Source organism: Rousettus aegyptiacus, unplaced genomic scaffold (assembly GCF_014176215.1).
Source record: "Rousettus aegyptiacus isolate mRouAeg1 unplaced genomic scaffold, mRouAeg1.p scaffold_m13_p_12, whole genome shotgun sequence".
In the NCBI taxonomy this organism is placed as follows: Eukaryota; Metazoa; Chordata; class Mammalia; order Chiroptera; family Pteropodidae; genus Rousettus; species Rousettus aegyptiacus.
This window is the reverse complement of record NW_023416287.1, coordinates 20,374,709-20,381,192: the sequence shown is the minus strand read 5'-3', so window position 1 is coordinate 20,381,192 and position 6,484 is coordinate 20,374,709. Positions and strand designations below refer to the sequence as shown.

The following is a 6,484-nucleotide window of genomic DNA, read 5'->3' as shown; positions in this document are numbered from 1 at the left end:
GTGGGGAGAGGGCCACACTCAGGGTGCAGGGTGACCCCGAAGGCAGAGGGGATAGGACCATACACGTACACTTATACATATAAGCACACATCATACCCACGCCACAAGTCCCCTCACCCAGCTGGCACACACGCCAAGAGGGTGTGTGCATCCCTCCCACCAATGCACAAAGGATTTTTTTTCCTCTCCTATTTCCCCGGTCCCGAAGAAGCCTCAGGAACCAGGCCTCAAGGTGATGGATGGTGAGGGAAGCCCAAAGCTGACCCAGACCCCCTCTGGTACATCCATCCATCCTCTTTGTCCTCTGCCCATATCATCTTTGGAGGCCAAATTCCATGGCCAGTTACATACATGTTGAAGCCCTCTGTTAGATGGGAGTTTTGAGGTTGTGGGCCCAGATCCACCTGACTATTTCTCTAGGGCTGACCGTTCCAGGAGTTTTCACCCTGTGTTGTTTCACTTAAACTTTACCTTGTTTGAAACTTTCCTACAAAAGAGATGTTATCAACCCATCTTACAGAGGGTCACCCTTGACAAGTTATTTTATTCCCCAGTCTCCTGGGATGGCCCATCTGGCTGCCTTGTTCTCTCCAGTTCTAGACTTATGGGGTTCATAGGAGAAGAGGGGACCAGGGAAGTTCTTGCCTGGTCCCCTCCTCTCATCCCCAATCTCTCTGAAAGGAAGAGTTAAAAATATCCTCCCTGGGAGCTGGGAGTCCTTAGGGCTCCAGGAGACACCGGAGAACTGGGAAATAGTACTGAGCTGGCCGTGCTGAGTGGCTTGAGGTTCTCAGGGAAGCCATCGCCACATTTTTAGACCTTATTCCATCCCCACCCCTCACATCTTATCAATCATAAAACCTTCCCTCGGAACCTCTGCCTGCAAGGACATAAGAGCAACAGAAATGATCCTCAGAGGGGGCTGCAGGCACCTCTTCCTGCTTCTTACCCTCAGGAAAGAGCTTATCTCCTCAAGGATTCTCCCCCACACATCCCCGGGAGCTCAGAACCTTACCCTCCCAGGCCTGAGGTTCTTCTTCCCACCAGCCTATCCTCCACCTCATCTTGTCCCTGCCAATCCCCTTGTTCCACTGGGATAGAAGAGTCAGACTGGGGAAGGGCGCCATCCCATTTGAGCTGTTATTTTGTTTTCATTTCTGTGACACAATCTACCTCAGTGGGTCTCTTCCTCACCAGAAATGGACCCCCTGGATCCCTGATTCCTGCTCCTTATTCCCTGTCCCCTACCCCAGCCTGGTTGCTCAGTCCTTTCCAGAATCCTTACAGAGTCCTTCAGTGAGAGAAGGTTCCAGAACCACAACCCAGCGGGATTCTTGGCGTCCCCTAAGCCAGCTGTCTTCCAAGTCCTCCATAAAGGAGAAATGCAGAGGCCCAGAGAGGGCCAGGGACTTGCCCAAGTTCACACAGGAAGTCAATGGCAGAGTTAGGCTTCTTTTGGAGATAAGAGACAGTTGGGTCTGTCTTAATTTTGCCAGGACCAGAAGAGAACAAGATACTCTGGGTACCCAATATTCTAGGCCCTGCCTCGCCCTTAGTATCGTCAGCCCCAGGAGACTGATGTCCCCATTCCCATGCTTCCTGGTTTTCTTGAACTGATCCCCCAGGCTACTGACTGTGTCCCCCAAACTTCTCCAGGCACCACACCCCTCATCGCCCCTCCACATGCTGACATACCACGTGCCTTGTAACTGTCATCCCGGTTGAACAGCACACACCTCCACCCCTCCCCTACAAGGGGTTCCCCAACAATGAAGGCTTTCTTGTTCTCCTCTCACCCACTTCATCCCTGTGTCTCCCTCAAATCTGCCTCACCCCCTCCTACGCTTGTGACCCACAGAAGCACGTGTCAGCCCTAAGAGTTGGGGTAAATAGAGCAGGGAGAGCAAGGCCTGGGGAATGTCCAGGTCTCAGGGTGAGAGCTAAGGGGACTGGTAGTAACCAGGCAAGGTCTTGCCTAGCAGCTCCAGTGCCCTCTTAAGGGCCAAAGTACCACAGGTCCTTCCCTTAGAGTTCACCTGAGCTTAGAGTTGAAAGAAACCTGAAGCAGTGGGAAGTTTTCTGGGGCAGGGTGCATGGGTTGCAAATTCAGAAGCATTCAAGTAATGAAAATGAGAGGTGTAGAGGTGCTAGATCAGCGGTCCCCAACCTTTTTGGCACCAGGGACCAGTGCTCCTATGAGAATCTAATGCCTGATGATCTGAGGTGGAGCTGAGGCAGTGATGCTAGTGCTGGGGAGCGGCTGCAAATACAGATGAAGCTGCGCTCACCTCCTGCTGTGTCCCAGTTCTTAACAGGTCATGGACCAGATGATAGGGAGTGGTGGGGACTCTGTCAAATAGGAGAGTACATGCCCTGCCTATAGGCACTAAAATTCAAATTTTTGAAAAACCCTGTGCTGGCCAAACTAAACAGTCATATTTAGGCCATGACTCCACCAGTTCGAGAACCTCTGGTTCAAAATGAGAAGGTTCTTAGAAGCCCTGCAGAGTCTGGACACCCCTTTGGGAAAGTCTAGGACAGAGGCCCTGGTTTCCTCTGAGACTTTTATAGTTCACCCCTAACTCCCCAGCACCTGGCCACCTGAGAGCTGGTCCCACTGTCCTCTCAGTTGAAAAGGGAAGGGAGGTCTGGGTGTCCCAGGATCCCTAATTTGGGAACCACTATCTGATAAGGGCTACAGGCCCCTCCAGTGCCTATGGGGGCTAGTTTAGGTGCTGGGTCTTCTCTAGTTTAAGACCTGGTTAGGAGCGACATACATTGAGTGGGGGACAGTCCAGGTACAGGATGAGGACTGAAAGCCAGAACCCAACTGCCCCGATCTCGTACTGGCCCCTGCTACCCTTTAGCACTTGCCCTGCCTCCCAGATAGAGCTAGAAATAGGGCCTGGGGAGGGGTGGGGGAGCTATCAATATTTCTGTACTAATGTGCTTTGTGATGTCTCAATGAAAGGGACTGAGTGAGTGCCAAGCCATGTGGCAGCAGGGGGGATGGGGCCTGAGTACATCCTTCCCAATCAGAGGGGCTTCTGAGACGGGCTGGAGGGAAAAAGGACCGTATGTGCCATTCTGTTTGGGGAGGAAGTAGGACATTGCTGGGTTTTTGGCTGCTGTATGCAGGTAGAGGCAAGGGGAGGAAGAGCAGAAAATTGTGAAAGTGGAAGAGGAAGGCCCAGTCTGGGATGGCCTGGTTCCTGGAGGCAGAAAACTCCCCAGGGGGACAGGGGTGGTACCCTGGTGCCCTGTCCTAGCTCCTCCTCAAACAGAAAGGCATATACAGTCCCTTTTCCCTCTACCCTTTCCTTCTTGCTGCAAGGAGGGGGCTGCCCTCTCCCCAGCAATCCTGGCCTTTTATTCTATGCACAATCCTTGTAAGGGCACCCACAGGCCAGGCTGAAGAGGTGGGGGCCCAGGAGCACCTGCAATAATCCCAGAGTGGAGGGTAGCCTGACAAAAGGGGGTGAGAAAGGCACCACGTAGGACAAGGACATTCCTCTATCTCCCTCTTGCCCAAACCCCAGAATCCAAACCAGGCCTGTGTCTGCTAAATCATCAAATTTGGAGGGGCCTTGTAAATAGCCCTGAAACTCTTGGTTTTCTGAACTGGTCATAAATAGCTGAAAAAGGCCCAAATAATTCCTAGAAGCTGAGGATCCTAGAGTTTAGGAGAATTTCTCCCAAATAAGCCTAAATTCTTAGAGAATAATTAATTTTCCCATATTAAATCGACTCAAGCTGAGCTTCTGATTGCAGATAAATGCTGCCAAGGCCTCAAGTTAGCTTCTGGGGCTTGAGAGTGGGGGACTATTTGTGTTCTTATTGGACTGTTTATACAATTCTCAAGAGGACTCCTGGGCTCCCATTCCTCCCTTTGAAGCCCTCAGGGCCTGGGACCCCAAGGTGGGAATCGGCATTTTAATCACCCAGTGCCCTGTTTCAGTGAAAGGAAAGGCCCAGAAAGCCCAAGGTCACACAGTGAGTTGGTGGCAAGGTGGAACCAGAGGGTGCCCAGGGAACACCCCCAGCTCTGATAGTCCCCCACTTCACTCTAGCCCTCCGACACACACACACTCCAGGAACCACTAGCCATGGTCGAGGGGTCAATTTCCCTCCCTCAGCACAATTCCAGGTGATTCTCCCCTCCAGGTTCTCTCTTCCCTCACTAATCGGCCCCCACCCCTGCCCATTTCAGTTTCCCATTCCTGTCCCACCTCCTGGTATTACTACATCAGTGCCATCCTCAGTCCCCCACCCCCACTCACCCCTCTGCGCTTCCCCTAGGAGGGGGAGGGGGCCCCAAGCTGGGGCTTCTGTACTGAGACTCTTTTGTACACCACAAACTTTTTGTATATTTTTAATTTTGCTGCAACATGAGATATTAAAAGTCATTTCAGTACCTGCTGTTTGTGTCCTATTGTTTTGGCTGTACTGGCCAGAGGAAGGAGATAAAGAAGGAGAGAACTGGGAGGAAGGGCATCCTTTGCCAGCAGTCCCTGTGGCTCTTTTAAGAGACAAAGATATTCAGCAGGGGGAGGCTAGGACATTTCACAAAGCTCCCTGTTGATTGGACAAAGCTTCAATTAATCAGAATCTTGCTGCCAAAGGTTTCAGGGATTATTTCCAAACTCTTATTTTACAGATAAGAAAAACAAGAGAGATTGGGTAGGGGCAGACTTGCCAGAGGTCAGAGAATGAGTCCATGACAAAATCAGGACCCAGACTGAAGTTCCTAAGGCCACTAAAACAAGTATTTATTGAGTACCTACTGTGTGCCAGGCACTTTTCCAGGCACAGTGAAGAGAAAGATATAAAAAGTTTCCATTCTAGAGGGTTTTGCCCCTTAAAAGTTCTCCCTGCCTTAGGGGGCTTCAACCCTCTAATCCAGAGGTTCTCAAACTTCAAAGTGCAAAGAAACATTTTGGGTAAAATGGGTTTGTTTTAAATGCAGATTTCCATCTCCATAACCAGTGGATGGATAGAGCATGCCCGGGAATCTGCATTTATAAAATTCTGTTGCAAGTAATCTGAGGACCTCACTTTTAGGACCACTATTTTAATGCATCCTCTCACAAATCTTATCCTGACATTTCCTTGCTTTAGCACCTCCCCGTGGTCTTCAGGATAAGTTTAACCTTTTTGCCTGATGAGATTTCACAGTCTGAGCCCGAATTACCTCTTGAGTTTCATCTCCAACATTATCCTGCCCAAGTCCTCACAGCCTCTCCAAACCGCTCATCTTGTTTCTGTGAGACTTTCCTGGTTGTCACCCAATGGCCTTTCTCACCATTCTTTCATACATGTAGAGCTCATTTCCTAGGTGCCCCATCACAAGTGCTCAGGAAATATAGCCCCTTACCTGGTCCCAAGTAGCAGGTCACCATTGGACTAAAACTGATTCTTGAAGTGTGGTCCCTAGACAAGCTGTACCAGGGAATTTGTTAGAAATGCTAATTCTCGGGCTCCACCCCAAACCTACAGAAGCAGCCACTGTTGCATGGGGAGTAGCATGTTTTTATAAGCCTTCCAGATGATTTTGATGCACACCTAAATCTGAGAACCATTGGTACAAGATAATTCCCATGACTGAGGATTGGTGAGATTGGTGGCCTGTGATCGAATGCTGTGAGACAGAAACTGTTAAGTGTCCCCTAGTATCCATGTCTCCCCTTTTATTTTCTGGCTTATAAACAACAGAAATTTATTTCTCACAGTTATGTAGGCTGGAAGTCCAAGATCAGGGTGCCAAAATTGTTGAGTTCTAGTCAGAGCCCTCTTTCTAGTCATAGGCTGCTGACTTCTCATTGTATCCTCATACAGCAGAGAGCGGAGTCCCCTTTTTCTTTTTCTTTTTTCTTTTTTATTAAGTGAGGCAACCCTTGGCTGACCTCACAGATTGCAAGGAGTTTGTCAGTTTACAATCCCTTATTTTTTTTATTTTTTATTTTTTACGCCTATAGCACCTGATCTTCCTAGGTGGTCTCCCATCCAAGTAATAACCAGGCCTGGCCCTGCTTAGCTTCCTAGATCAGACAGGATCAGGCTTGTTCAGGGTAGCATGACCATAGACAGAGACCCCTTTTTCCATACAAGAATTTTTAGCTGGGCACATGTCCGCCCAGAATAGAAAACTACATTTCCCAGCCTCCTTTGCAATAAGTATTGCCATGGAAACAAGTTCTGGCCAATGGGATATGAGCAGTAGAACTTTGTTCTACTTCAGACGTCCCTTTAAAATGAAAGGATGTGCTCTCCTCTGGCTGTTCCTGCTGGCTGGACTACTGCTGTGTAGAGAGCCATCTTGAAGATGAAAGCAAAACCCTAGTATGGTGGATAGGAAGCCCCTGGGCCCTGCATATACGGAGCTCCAATACCTGCCCTGGACTACTTACATGATAGACGAGATAAACTTCTTTATGTCTAAGTCGCTATTATTTAGGTCTTAGTTACAGCCAAACTATATTCTGGC

General features: G+C 49.3%; 1 pseudogene; it reads right to left on the bottom strand.

Moving 5' to 3' along the window:
• Positions 1-5,966: 5,966 nt before the first annotated feature.
• LOC118610434 lies at positions 5,967-6,085 on the bottom strand (annotated as a pseudogene).
• Positions 6,086-6,484: the final 399 nt, after the last annotated feature.